General features: G+C 38.1%; 1 protein-coding gene across 1 annotated transcript in view; it reads left to right on the top strand.

Moving 5' to 3' along the window:
* Positions 1-13,630: 13,630 nt before the first annotated feature.
* TMA16 (translation machinery associated 16 homolog) overlaps positions 13,631-14,928 on the top strand; it is a 120,119-nt gene continuing 118,821 nt past the window's right edge. Inside the window, exon 1 of the mRNA XM_088132700.1 lies at positions 13,631-13,722. The gene's annotated coding sequence lies outside the window, so the exon portion shown is untranslated. The remainder of the gene's footprint in view (positions 13,723-14,928) is intronic.

The following is a 14,928-nucleotide window of genomic DNA, read 5'->3' as shown; positions in this document are numbered from 1 at the left end:
ACTGAAATGTCCATCAAAATTCCTTTCCTATTCAGTCTATGCTATTGCTGACCCTATCAGTGTATGCGAAGTAATTATTACCACAATGTACTTCACACTACAATTGGTTACATCAAATTGCCTCTGACATTTTAATGTCTATTTATCTTGTTTGGAAGTCATTTTGAAGCTGTTTGGTATTACAAGTATATTTTTTGCTTCAATAGGCTAATATGGATGCTTTTTGGAAATTAATTTGGTGATATCAGCAGTAGTCTGGGTAGATTAAAAGACTATGGGAACTAGATGTTATATTAGGGAGAGAAAGAAGTAGGATGGAGATTTTTCATATTTGACCCTGAATAGATAGCACTCTCCCAGGCAGAGTTGGTGTGCAATTTGAGGGTCCTCTTAGACTCAAGGTCTCTGCTCAAAAAGCAAGTGGCAGCTGTGGCTAAGAGGACCTTTGTACAAATCCATCTTGTGTACCAATTGCACATATTCCTAAACCAGAAGGCATTGCTTACAGTCACCTACACCCTAGTTAGATCCTGTTTAGACTTCTGCAATGTACTCCACAAGGGGCTGCTCCTGAGGAACATTTGGAAGCTATGGCTGGTCCAGAATCTGTGGCAGCATAGGCAATTTGGGGCACATTATGGTATGCTCATGCTACACCACTGCCTTGAGCACTGCACTGGCTCCCACTATGTGCCCAGGTGCAATTCAAAGTGCTGATCATCACCTATCAAGCTCTACAAGGCACAGGGCCAGGATATTTGAAGGACTGTCTATCTCTAATTGTGTCTGCCTATCCCACTAGATCCAGCAGAGTGGGCATGCTCTAGATTCCCTCTGTGAAGCAGTGTCATCTAATAAGACCCAGGATATATGCCTTCTCTGCTGCTTCAGTAAAGAGAAAGCTTGATTTGGAACTGGAAGACCTGAGTCCAAGTCCAATTCTTGCCTCTTACTTTATTGTACAATAATCTTAGTTTTCCATCAATGAAATGAGAATGCAATGATTTCATTAAAAATTACATAAGTGGCTACTAACTTAGGAATCATAGGTATATAAAATGACCAAAAGTGACAATATGACCACAATTTCCCAAGGAAAAAACTGTTTGGAGAACAGTTAATACAGGAAGTTAATGATACCAATACTTTGTTCCTTTCTGTTTAGAAAGGGCAGACCTACTCTCTTAGACATTCAGAAAGAAATATATGAAAGTAGGGGTGGCTAATTATCACATTGAAGATGGAAATCAGATTTTATTATAATCCTATAATATGATATGTGTGACATGATTGGTACTGCTCCCATCATCTGATGTACCTAAGTGATCATTTGAAGGGTATGTAAACTACACCAGGGTGACAGTGTCCCAGTTGCAGGGCTCTGGACTTTTAGTCCAAGGATTAGCCTTAGCTGTATTATTGGAGTATCATATCAGTCAACTACTGTAGATGGAATGGGTAAAGAGGTCTGTGAATTCAAGGAGGAAAATAAGTTTACAAGTTAATAATAAATACAAGTTTAATAATAAATAAAAAATAAAAAAATAAAATAAAATGCCTTGTCTACTTAACTTATGATACAGTACATTGGAAAACTGTTATCCGTGACATTAGGATCCCTTTTCTACTCACTTGTATTTTAGTCTTTAATCCATTTTTCTTGTACCTTTTTAAACAGTTGTTTATAAGTCTCCTTTTAAAATTGAATAATAATTATTATTATGGTTGGTCACAGTTAGCCAGAAGTTTAGACTGGATTTGGCATTTTTATCCACCTATCAAGTTCTTCCAAGGACCTGGAATAGGCAGATGTTGTTGCTTGATGGTGTTAAAGGTATTGTCGCAGGATATAAGCTATTCCAAGTAAAGCTGCCTTTGCAATTGACTGATAGTGATTTTGTCAATGCCAATGGTCTTCAAGTGATACTCCAGATGTTTTGGGATTGTACCCAAGGCACCTATTACTATTGCTTTCTTTTGCCACAGTCTTTCTACTTCTATTTGCAGATCTTTGTATTTTGTGATTTTTTTCCAGTTCTTTCTCTTCTGCACTGCTGTCTCCGGGTATTACAATGTCCACTATCCAGACTTTTTTGTCTTTCTTATCAACAGTTGTTAAGTCTGGGGTGTTGTGTGGCAGGTGCTTATCTGTTTGAATTCTAAAGTCCCAGAACACTTTAGCTTCTTCATTTTATATTACTGGGTCTGTTTTGTGGTGCCACCAGTTCTTGCTTGCAAGCAAATGGTATTTCTTGCAGATATTCCAATGTACCATTGTTGCTACTTGTCATGCCATTGTTTCTGGTCAGTCTGTGCAATCTTCTTGCAGCAGCTAAGTAGGTGGTCCACTGTTTCTTCAGCTTCTTTGCAGAGGCGGCATTTGTTGTCTGTTGTTGCCTTCTCAATTCTGATTTTATATGCATTTGTTCTTAAGGCTTGGTCTTGTGCAGCCAGAATTAGCCCCTCTGTCTCTTTCTTCAACTTCCCTGCTCTTAGCCATTGCCAGGTCTTGTTGTTTTCTGCTTTGCCTGCTAGTTTGTGTGTGTGTGTGTGTGTGTGTGTACTGGCCATGTAATACTTTGCCTTGCCATGTCTCTTTCCTACTCTTCGTTTGGTCTTTCTTATAGGCCAGTTTGGTCTCTTTGGTATTCAGTAAGCCTTCATGGTTGTTGTTGTTGTTATAGTTTAAATAATTTTTCAAAACAATGTTTGAAACACATAGCAGGCTTTCTACAGGCTGTAGATTTTGTATTTTATAATGAGAGATACTTGGTAGCAACTCTAAAAACATGGAAGAATTAGTTCAAATCTTCTTGGAAATTGAAATGATAAATATTCAGCCCTTCAGAGAGGATGTGCAATAATGCTGAAGTCAACTTGCATGGCAACAACTGAGACATCCAATACATTGCAAATGTATTGGTTTATATACACAGAAGTTAGCAATATCTTGCTGAGTCAGAACTACTTAGAAAAAGAGTATAGTGTATTTGTAATCATTGGAATTCTAAAATAAGGAGAGAACAACAAATTAATTAGGAAAAAAAATTAAAAGCAAACATGCCAATATTGCCTTTTCACTACAGAGACTTTGCCTAAATTTGAAATGAAGCAGTTAAAAAAAATGTTGACTTGTAAGCATCCTTCAGACTCTTTACAGAAATTTAATAGTTCTTATTTTTCTTTTAAGAGGGAAGTTCAATAAACTTAGCAGAAGGAAGGGAACAACTTCCATTTGGTATCTAAGCAAGTGTGTATTTTAGAAGATTGACTATGAAATTATGTATTTAGAAGCCTATTAAAATTCAGTTTCACATGACAGATATATGAACCATAGTGTAACAGATCTGTTACAATTTGTATTACAAGTTTTTCTAAGCAGGTAGCTTATAAAAATTAATCATAATGTGATAAAAATGGAGTTAATTACATGCTATCCTTCCCTCTGTCCCTTCCTTTGTACGCTGGACAGATACCTTTAAGATTTTAGATGACTTGTAGAGATAACAACTTTTCACTTTTAAAACGTTAAAAATAACTGTTCTGTGCAGATTCCTACAGAAGTTGATTTTAGAATGATATAGCATGTAAAATATGCTTTTTGGGTTACTGATTTCTGTGACAGTGATGCCAAACATAATTTTGCTCAGTTGTTCAAACCATCATGGTATAACTCCTGTTTCCTAAACTCTGCCCTAAGAAAGAGGCCACTGCAGTAAATTGCAGTTCTTCACACACATATACTTACACAACAAACAGTATGAGTACATATTCTTGAATTCATTATTAGTAACATTTAGAAATCATTAAAGCAAATAATTTCAATATATTCAGATACAGCTGCTTAAGCTTCTCATTTTCAATAAAGAGAGAGGGTAGCATAGAGATTTCTTTCTTTAATCAAGCAGGATTCTAAATTATGAGGGGAATTGGTCCCTACTTAAAATCTTTCTCCTCAACATATGGATAACATATATTTCAAAGTAACATTCAATAAGATTAGAGCAGAAGAGGGACACGTGATATTCTGCAGATATTCTGCATTACAATTCTCAAAATATACATATGACCATTGAATATGTTGCTTAGAGCTTAAGAAATTATAGACTAAATATGTGGAGGGCATGTTGTCCACCTGTGGACTGACTGACCATGGTCATCCAGTAAGCTTTGTAGCTGACTGGGGTTTGAATCACATATTATATTGAATCACATATTATATTGATTCCTAGTCCAATCCAGCTAAAGAATTTCCTACAACAGCCCAAGGAAAGTAGATATGCCTGAAACCACCTAGAATGCAACATAAAGTCCCTATTATAGCACCTCTGCAGAGGCATAAGACTGGGTTTACCCTTTTAACAATGGAGGCAGAGCAACAACCTCAAAACATTTTTCTGATTAATTCCACTGTGGTAGTCTCATTTTTATATACTTTCTTCTATCCAGATTCCACCAGGGCTCCCCAGCCTAAAAGCAGAGATCATGACTGAATTCCATTTGCAGTCTATAACCCCATTACAAAACATTCAATCCATAATAAGAATAATTGTCTTGTTTTTTCTTCCACAGAAGCCATAAGAACAATTTATACTGCATTAGCCTGCCTGATCTTAATATCTTTTTGTCTCTACATCCTTTCATGCTATGGTAATGAAATTCATTTTTCATGTCTCATTAGCTGTGAAATTCATTTTTTAGTTTGATTTTGAATTAAAGGATGGAATTCAAAATTAGTCTTGCTTAGATCAATTTAAATCTTGCCATGAATTTAAATCCCATTGATGTTAATGGATATGCCCACAGACTTCCTACTTGCTACTTAATTTGTTAAAGTTTAATTTAATTTTAAAAGTTGCACCTGGGAATATCATTATTTGCAAGAATACCTTTGGCAAAAATACTTTGTTGAATGTTTTTGTGTCATGGCAAGCAGGATATGTGGATGAGCCCTAAGATAAACTGGGATGGTGCATATCACTGAAGTGGGCAAGTGAGAGAGAATAGCAGGAAACAATCTCATCAGTTTGCCATCTATTAAATGGATACTTTATAGTTCATTATGTCCTCCATGCCAGTAACTTTGTAAATAAAAGAAGTTCTTTGTTTTGTGAAAGTGTCCATAACACACTTTCAGATGTTGAAGGTTGCCCATAAACCTCAACAAAACTGTCTGCTTTTACTGTAGTTAAGATATTCACAATTAACATAATTCCATTGAATTCAATTAACATCAATGTAACTAAATCTGGATCTTTTCATTTTCAAGAAAATTTTGGTCTTGGTAGCAGAAATCATTATTTTTCCAGCTTGAACCCTTTTCAATTAATTGTTAATATAATCCACCCACTGCAGATGCTTCCAAGCTACTGAGATTCATGGTTCCTGAATATTACTTGATCAATGTCTATTTTTTAAAAAAAAAATATTTGTTTGAATTTTTAAATTTTACTTGTAATGAAAACTTGTAACACCTGTTCATGATTATATAACCTCAGCACTAGAATTATTTTATTTCACAGCTTTGGAGCCCTCACAGACTTTAAGGTTGGAAGAACATCCAAGCAGAGAACTTCCCTGTAAATTACAGAAAATTACCATGCACACACATAATGTTACCTAATTAAAAAGTCTTTTGAAAATTATTCTACACATCTGTGTCCTGTCATAATATTTTCATAACAAAGATTTTAGTTGTTCTGTCTCTTGCTATATACTACAATTAAGTTGAATAAGCCAGCTCAGTGATAACTATCTATCATCTTGATATTCTCTTATCTACTCTACTCTCTGTGAAATTCTCTGTTGCCTTGCAAATATTACATTAGAAGGCAACTGAATTCTTTCTAACCCATTATATAACTGCATATGTCTATTAGAATGGGTTGCTAGACATTATATACTGAATATGCAAGAAATTTCTAGAAAATTACTTTACCAATGCAAAGCAGATTAACACTGTAAAAGAAGAGAATGAATCAGGTAAAATGGCTATTACTCACAATGGATACAGGTGAGAACTACATCTATACTGCTACTCAATATATTTATAAAGAATTTGGAGCCAGAGGATGGTAATAAATATAGCAGTAAGAAATCCATACGTTAAGTAAAGCTTCCCAAATAATCCCCCCAAAGTGAGTAAGTTGACAACAAAAAGGCAAATAAGTTAAGAGTTGTACACACTGAGGCACAATACTAGCTACCAGTGTAATAAAAACAAACAATAAACTAATAACTAATCAAGAAAGTAAGCTTCCACAGTTTTATCTGGTCAAGCATACGATTAGAGGTCTTGAGGCATTCTATCTCACCTCTTTCCCACCATCACTGATTGATGATTATTCTAAATTGTATGAATTAAAGATTATCTTTAATCCTTTCAGATCCAATACCTACATTTTCAGAAAGAAAATGAGAAGACCTTGGTTCAATAGACCTGGCTCATTGTGACTTGTGGTCACCATTATGCTTCAGACTTAATTCTACATTTACAAAATGTAAAAAGTAGCATCTACTTCATAGGAGAGTCTTAAGAGAAAGTTCAAGATTTGAAAACTAGTTTGAAAACTACCATTCAAATATTTACAAATGTTCTTGAAAATGGGAAAGGAGATAGGATTGGTATTTTTTTGGATACTCAATTCCTTATCTTGTATTCAAGCTACAAGCAATGTTTTCTGCTGTAAGTTCTGTCTACAAGTTGTGCATATTGAGAATATAATGCATAGCTGTTTCTTACTGACTGGCTTAGTTTGGGGAAAAGAAGCAACACTTCTTTACTATGACTATACATTTTTCTTTATCTCTCTTACATTTGAGGCTTGAAATTGGATTTTTTAGTTTTTATTATTTCCAACATCAGGAAAGTTACAAGCAAGCTAGAAAGCCTGAGGGATTGTTATCTTTGGAAAGATGGTTATTATAGCAAATATAGCATTATGACAAAGTTCTGGCGTCATTTCAGGATCTAAGTACTTTTTTTATTAAAAGCTGGTTGGCAGGTACAAGAGTCTAATATTCATCAACTGTAGCAGAAGGTCTCTCCAAAGGTCCCTCAATGTGCTTTTGCAGGATTAGGGTCTCACAGTCACATAATGAACCGTGGTTCTTTTTCTCTCCAAGCACAAAACCATGCTGGCAGCAATGCTAGTTAACTATTCACCATCTTAGTTTGCTATAGACATAACAGACTATGAGAATGATTCACTTTCTATATAAATAAATCATTCTTATGCTTTATACCAAGCTCAAAAAAACAGCAATTTATTAGTCTAAGATTCTTATTGCCCTAAAAGTCAAAATACAGAATGTCTTCAGACACATAATATTCAATACACTACCTGCAGCCGGGTTTTCATCTCTTTTTTATGTAGGGGGTATTTGCTGAGATAATTCTAATCCAGATCACATTTCACAGAGAGACAATCACTTTCAAACGGGGAATTTTAGGGGGGGGGGGAAGTAACATTAGGGATGAACCACTGGGCCTTGCTTTCCTATAGTCAGTATGTTGCTGACATTCAGGTGCAAACATTGGTTGCCATTGGACATACTAAGAGCTGAAACTGTATTCAGTAGCATCTTGAAGTTACAAGTTCATGATATGTCTTTTGGAACAGATAACAAGCACTATACCTATTGGATGAGAGTCTTATTAAGATTGCAGTGCCTGAAAAGAGGTTTGCCCTGTTCCCTGATCACTCCATGCTTTTCCCCTTCTTTATATATGGCTCAGAAAATGATAAGTATTATCATATGCATGTGCAAATTCTGACAAGCTCAGAATTTTAATCTATCATATTATAGATGCTGTTTTCACTGTGCAAATATAGCCTTTTTGAAAAAGTAAAAAAGAATGATATCTTTTTAAGAGGGGAAATTATCATGACTAACAAAAATGAAGGACATTTCAAGGAGAAATGAATGGTAGGGGAGAACTGTTAATTCAAAGCCTGAGAACAATTCTCAGTAGAAATTTAGCTCCACAGATAATTTATTAATTTTAAGTAAATAATAGAAATTAAATGTTAAATAATATGCTTCTGCTGGTCTGAGGCTGGGGAATACTTGAAATTAAGCTATTGAATCTTGAGCCATAGAGTGAATAATAACTTTTTCTACAGTAGTCCTCACATTATGACCATTCATTCAGTGACCATTCAAAGTTACAACAGTGTTGAAAAAATGGACTTATGACTGATCCCTGAAGTTACAGCTGTTGCAAAGCCCCCATGGTCATGTGATTGCGAGAACCAGTTGCCAAGCACCCCATGATCACGTGATTGCCATTTGCAACCTTCCCTGCCAGCTTCCCACAAGCAAAGTTAATGGGGAAGCTGGCAGGGGAGGTCCAAATCACTCAGGTAAATCTCCCCTGCCCACCGCAGCTCACATGCACTGCACCCTCCTTCTCCCTTTCTTCGATCACATGCACTGCACTCTTCTTCCCCCCTTCGCTTGCATGCATGGGCTGCACCCTCCTTCCTCCTTTGTTTGCTCACATGTACTAATGCCCTCCATCCCCCTTTGTTTGCTCGCATGCACATACCACACCCTCCTTCCCTACGCTTGCTTGCACACATCAGCACCCTCCTTTTCCTCGCTCACTCACACCCACTGCACCCCCATTGTGCTGTGCTGCGGCTCTGGGGCTTTGCAGGAGGAAAGAGAAATCCTCACAGTCAGCAGCTTCCAACATGAGCTGCAGACTGTGTGCCAGAAGTGACCTTGCAGAGTCCTCAAATGAGCAAAGGAAGGAAGGATTGTGAGGTGCATGCATGCGAATGAGCAAAGAGGGAAGGAGGACACTGGTGTATGCAAGTGAGCAAAGGGGGAAAGAGGGCACTAGCACATGCGAGTAAGCGAAGGAGGGGAGGAGGCCAAGAAGCCACTGAGCCGCAGTGTGGCAAGCAGCCACAGAGCCATGCGGTTCTGGGGCTGCTTGCCTCTCTGCAAGGCAGGGTGCAGGGCAGCCAGAAAGGCAGAGATAGGGTGGAGATAGGCAGGTGGGAGAAGTTGGAGGCAGTCCCTTACCTTGCTGAGACTCGGGCTGGGAGGGACCAAGCTCAGAATGGCTTGGATTGGGGTAAGTTCTCAGCTAATGACCAGTGGAATTCACTTAATGACAGCGATGGGGAGTGCCGGCATTGCCGTTGCTAAGTGATTTGGTCATGTGACATCTCACTTTACAACCACATCACTTAGCAACAGAAATCCAGTCCCAATTGTGAGCGTGAGTTGAGGACTACCTGTAGTCTTGAAAGACTAATTAACATATAATACTCCAATAAGAATCTCTTTTAATGTTGACTCATTCTTTTATGTTAAAGAAAGCTACACTGCTATCAGACAAGAAAACTTACATTATAATAAAATGCGTCTTAGCATAGGATCTGTTAGCTTTTCTTATCCTTGTTTTTAGAAAATTGATTCACTTACCCATGTCATTTCCTTGTGGCAGGAAAGTATGGAGATGTATAAAAATAAAAACAGCCCTAAGCCACGGTTACAATTCATCAATCAGTAGCAAATTACCTCTGTTGATCTATGACAATAAAATATTGGACTTAGAAATAAACTTTACTTATATTAGCAGTGAAAAGGAATTTAGTGTGGAGAATAAGCCTCTTCTGCAGTGCTAGTTGATGGGGCTGGGGAGATTTTTATCTTTTATTCTTAGATGAAGTTGAAACTGAGAGATTCTGAAGAAAATAAATGTGAAGCTCCTGCAGCATATAGCCAAACTGACAGCTAACACAAGAGTTATGGCAGTGGAAAACTTCAAAGGGGAGCTTCAATTTGACTAAATTTCAGTTGAATCACCCCAGGGAAGCAGATTCACAAATCAAAGTGGAGGCTCACTTTGAAACAGGAAATTGAATCAGTCCTCTTAAAAGAGCTTTATTGCAGTACTTCATAGGTGTAATGCCTTTTCTGCTACTTCTGCATTTGTAACAGATACTACCTACGGTTGCAACTTCACTAGTATGCTAGGGTGCAAGCTGAGTGGTGTGAAGGGCTCTGTGATATTCACTTGAAGAGTCAGCACTGCTAAACTCAGAACTCTTGTGGGATGATAAGACTAATGCTGCTTTGGGCCCTTTCATTTTTTTTTTTTTTTTTTTTTTTTTGAGCTCTTAGCTGCTCTTTTGTGGTCAGCTACAACCCTTAACTTTGCTTTTTTGTTGTGTGAATGGAATATTACACTGATGTCCTCCTCCAGCCAACACTACTGAAATTAAACTGAATGTCAGCATTCTGAATCTGGGCTCAAGCCAGATCATTCCACTACACACATTTGAAACAGAACATTTTTTTCAAATTTTGCAGGATTGGAATGGATTTAAGTATTTCAGCAAGGAATGAATCAGTCCCATGCTAACACTTACAGGACCTAGCCTAATCTTCTAGCATTTTTAAGAATAGGCCGTCATTTTCTCTGATCAACGCCTCTTTCTCTGTGGTTTCTCCATATCTGTAACACTGCATTGTGCCACCCTGCTTCTACTGTTTCTGGTCATTAACTAACCTAGATGGTGCAAGCAAGACACAACTCTGACACAGCAGAATATTTCCAATATTGATCAGAGGTTCTTCCCAAGAGGGACGAACCTTGCCGAACAATATGTCTAGTTTGTCTAGAAATAAACATTTTTTATTTAATTTAAGAAGAGTATTTCTGAAAGTTGTAGAGAAAGCGCCAAGTGATGGAATAGCTGTCAGGGCCAATATGAAAACTGGTTTTGATAATTAAATCAATGTATTGTATTACTATACTTCTTATAACATTGAGCAGCTTCTAATAGTTTTTATTCCTTAAAGGAGAGGTTGTTTGAAGCTATTGTTCAACAGTGGCACAGAATAATAGAAGAAGCACCAGTTGATTTTTTAATTCGCACATTAAATTCATTTTTGAAAACATAAAATTAAACTGTGGGGTTCTTGGTGTTCTCTGAGCTTGGTTGTTTGCTTGCAGACGTTTTATTATTCAAGCAGATAACACAATCACTGCTGGTGAGTGTGGCGTTTGCTGCTTGTTTATATACAGTAGCTTGCTCTGCCAGTTTTGGTGAGGGTGTGATTTCCTCCTTGGTGGTTCCTTGATTAGATCATTGTTTCCTGGCTGATGGTTTGTCTACTGTTGATCCCTGCTCATTTGAATGTGGGCTAAGTTGAGGGGAAGTGTGTAGTCCTTTTGTTCCTTCCTAGGCTTTCTGTTGAATGGTGTGTAAATGTGGTTTATCTCTGTTAAACTGTGGCCAATTTTCTGATTAAGACAAAGTATTCTATGCAAGTGCATGATCAAGCCTAAATGAAATAAAAGTACTACTAGTTTGATCCAATCTCCTCATTAATATATGATTAGACATATATGTATATATGTGTATATATATATATATATATATATATATGTATGTATGTATGTATATATGTATATATACATATATATAAAAGCCTTTGATTGTGTGGATCACAACAAACTGTGGCAAGTTCTTAAAGAGATGGGAGTACCAGACCACCTTACCTGTCTCCTGAGAAATCTGTATGCGGGCCAAGAAGCAACAGTTAGAACCGGTCATGGAACAACCGATTGGTTCAAAATAGGGAAAGGTGTACGACAAGGCTGTATACTGTCACCCTGCTTATTTAACCTATATGCAGAGTACATCATGAGAAATGCCAGGCTGGAAGAATCACAAGCCGGAATTAAGATTGCAGGGAGAATCATCAACAACCTCAGATATGCGGACGATACCACCCTAATGGCAGAAAGTGAAGAAGAACTAAAGAGCCTCTTGATGAGGGTGAAAGAGGAGAGTGCAAAAGCTGGCTTGAAACTCAACATTAAAAAAACTAAGATCATGGCATCTGGACCCATCAATTCCTGGCAAATAGAAGGGGTAGAAATGGAAGCAGTAACAGACTTCATTTATTTGGGCTCCAAGATCACCGCAGACGGAGACTGTAGCCATGAAATTAAAAGACGCTTGCTCCTTGGGAGGAAAGCTATGGCAGGCCTAGATAGCATATTAAAAAGCAGAGACGTCACCTTGCCGACAAAGATCCGCATAGTCAAAGCTATGGTTTTTCCAGTAGTAATGTATGGCTGTGAGAGCTGGACCATAAAGAAGGCTGAGCGCCGAAGAATTGATGCCTTTGAACTGTGGTGCTGGAGAAGACTCTTAAGAGTCCCCTGGACTGCTAGGAGGTCAAACCAGTCAATCTTAAAGGAAATCAACCCTGATTGCTCATTGGAAGGATTGATAATGAAGCTCAAGCTCAGATACTTTGGTCACCTAATGCGAAGAGAGGACTCTTTGGAAAAGACCCTGATGCTAGGAAAGATTGAAGGCAAAAGGAGAAGAGGACGGCAGAGGATGAGATGGTTAGATAGCATCACTGAAGCAATGAGCATGAAACTGAGCAAACTCAGGGAGGCAGTGAAGGACAGGAAGGCCTGGCGCAATATGGTTCATGGGGTCACGAAGAGTCGGACACGACTTAATGACTAAACAAACAAGACATATATGAGAGTCAATGGAGATGTGCTAAGTGGCCCTCCCTCCTCTGCCACCATCTTGCCATTTCTTAGAAATGGAGATTAAAAGCACATTCAGGCTCTGGAATGATCAAGGTTCTCAATCACGCAGAACTCTTGTAGGAAGAAAGCAGCACGGCCTCCCATGTGAGGAAAATAAAGGGACTGGTGAGGATGGGAGGCCTACTGCCCTAATTAATTATTATGAGTATACATCAAAAGATTTAAATACTACCATCAATTGCAGAGTAAAGTTTAGCTGGGATTTTATGAAGAAAGTCCTAAAGCTGCATAGCATTAAAAAGGAAGTAGTATTTCAGCTTATTTGGGAAAATCAGCAACGTAGGTAATAGTAAAATGTAATACACACTGTCTGTTCTCTATATTTAGAAAAAGATTCTAAGGAGCTGTTGAATTATATATTATGCCGTGTTACAATTTTGTAGTTAATGCTTTTGGATATTCAAGAATGATTCACTGAAGCAATCTGAGAAAGCAGCCCGCTTTCACTGGGAAGTCTCATCCTTTAGGAAATTTCTTGCAAGCACTCATGGCTGTGTGGAAGGAAATCAAGCTCTCCAGCTATAATTAGGGCAAAAGATTAAACATTACAATTAGAATGGGCTCGGTGCAAAGATTAAAATGCAGTGGGAAATGCCAGTCTAATTGGTTGAATATTCCTTCCAGGCTGAGCCTGGCGGGAATTCTCCTTGGTTAAATAAGAACGATCCTTTCCCCAAAAGAAATTACCGTTTCAATCAGCAACGCTAAACAAGCAGAAACCGTGACTCAGCAGGGAGCCTGACTGCAGAGGGCTTCCTCTGGAAGGCTGGCTAGGTGCACTTTCTCGGAATTCCTCAAGAGGGCGTTTTTGCTCACTTTCGAGGAACAAAACAAGGTTTCTCCATATCAGTGTTGTCCAAACTTGGCCACTTTAAGATGAGTGGACTTCAACTCCCAGAATTCCCCAGCCAGCCATGCTGGCTGGGGAATTCTGGGAGTTGAAGTCCACTCATCTTAAAGTGGCCAAGTTTGGACAACACTGCTCTGTATAAAGGGCTTCCAGAGCAGACTCAGTGTGGCTGCCTCCGAGGGCTGACTCTTTGTTGCACTCTCAGAAATAAACCTCACCTCTGAAGCAAATGCCTGCGGACTTTATTCCCAGCTCAGAAACGATCCTGGTAAGATTTCTTTCTCACAGGTCATACCCTCATAATGTTTTATTTATTATAGAAATGGTAGTCAGGAAACCATAATACCTACTACCCCCGTTAGTCTTCCAATTTTATGAAGAGAGATTTAGCTTCTAGCTGAAGTTCTAATGTGATTTTGTGAGTTGTGAGGGAGAGCAAGCAAGCTATCTAAAGCGTTGTTTGCTGGTAATAAAGTGAACCAGGGTGGTATAATAATCTTTAAGCCTGTGCTTGCTTGTGAATGATTCGTAAATTTTGTAGGTTGCTTGAACATGAACACAGACTTCTCTTGGAAAAGATTCGTCCCCTTCTTTCTCCCAGCTCAGCCTCCATCCAAGGCAGAGTTGAGCATTCAGTCTCAACCTGCTTCTCCATAAATGCATACTTTCAACAGAGTTCTTTGCAGTGTGTGTGTGAAATACAACGCTGTTGACTGGAAAAGTCAGATTATTCTGGTATGCCTCCTTTATATCATTAATGCCTAGGTATATTTTGCCACTGTTTACTCCCTAGGGATCTACTTGAGGGATGACATCCGTATCTAGAATATGTTCCCCAGCTCTTAAAATTCTTAAGTTAGAATAACATATGTATCAACTAGCTCTTTTAACAGTTGTCCTCATTACACATTTAGGGCTGCACTAAAAAATAAAAACTTTTTCAGTGCAAACATAGCAATATGATATATTTGTAGGAGGAAGAACCAAATAGAACTTGCCCCTGTTCATTTCATGTCAATTATCTGTTAGATTTTATCCTGCATTTTATTCTAGATCATAGGGTATCATATATAGCATTCCATTTCTCTCCCCAACAACAACCCTGTGAGGTAGGTTAAGCTGAGAGGGAGTGACTTCTCCAAAGTCACCCACTAGAGCTCCTGTGGCTGAGGGTGGAACTTAAACACCCCAGTGCCAGGCCAACACTTAAACACTACACTGTCCTGGCTCATTTATGTCCTTGCCCAACACAGACTAATTTGGCACTATATGAGCGCCTAATTCTTCATGCTGAATGTATAGATTCTATTTAAACAATAATTATGTTTCCAACATAACATAATCCTGCTTTTTTAGCCAGCCTTAGCTAAGATACAAAGATGAAAAGCAAGTTCTAAATGAGAGCACATTTCTTTCACTTAGTATGAATGGATGGTTTTGCCTGACAATTGCTAAATGGAGCATTTTTTTTTCA

Source organism: Python bivittatus, unplaced genomic scaffold, assembly GCF_059951505.1.
Source record: "Python bivittatus isolate LINGU-HERP-01145 unplaced genomic scaffold, Pbiv_v1 ctg000070_np1212, whole genome shotgun sequence".
NCBI lineage: Eukaryota > Metazoa > Chordata > Lepidosauria > Squamata > Pythonidae > Python > Python bivittatus.
Note: the sequence above shows the minus strand (reverse complement) of the source record. Positions and strands in the feature narration are given on the sequence as shown.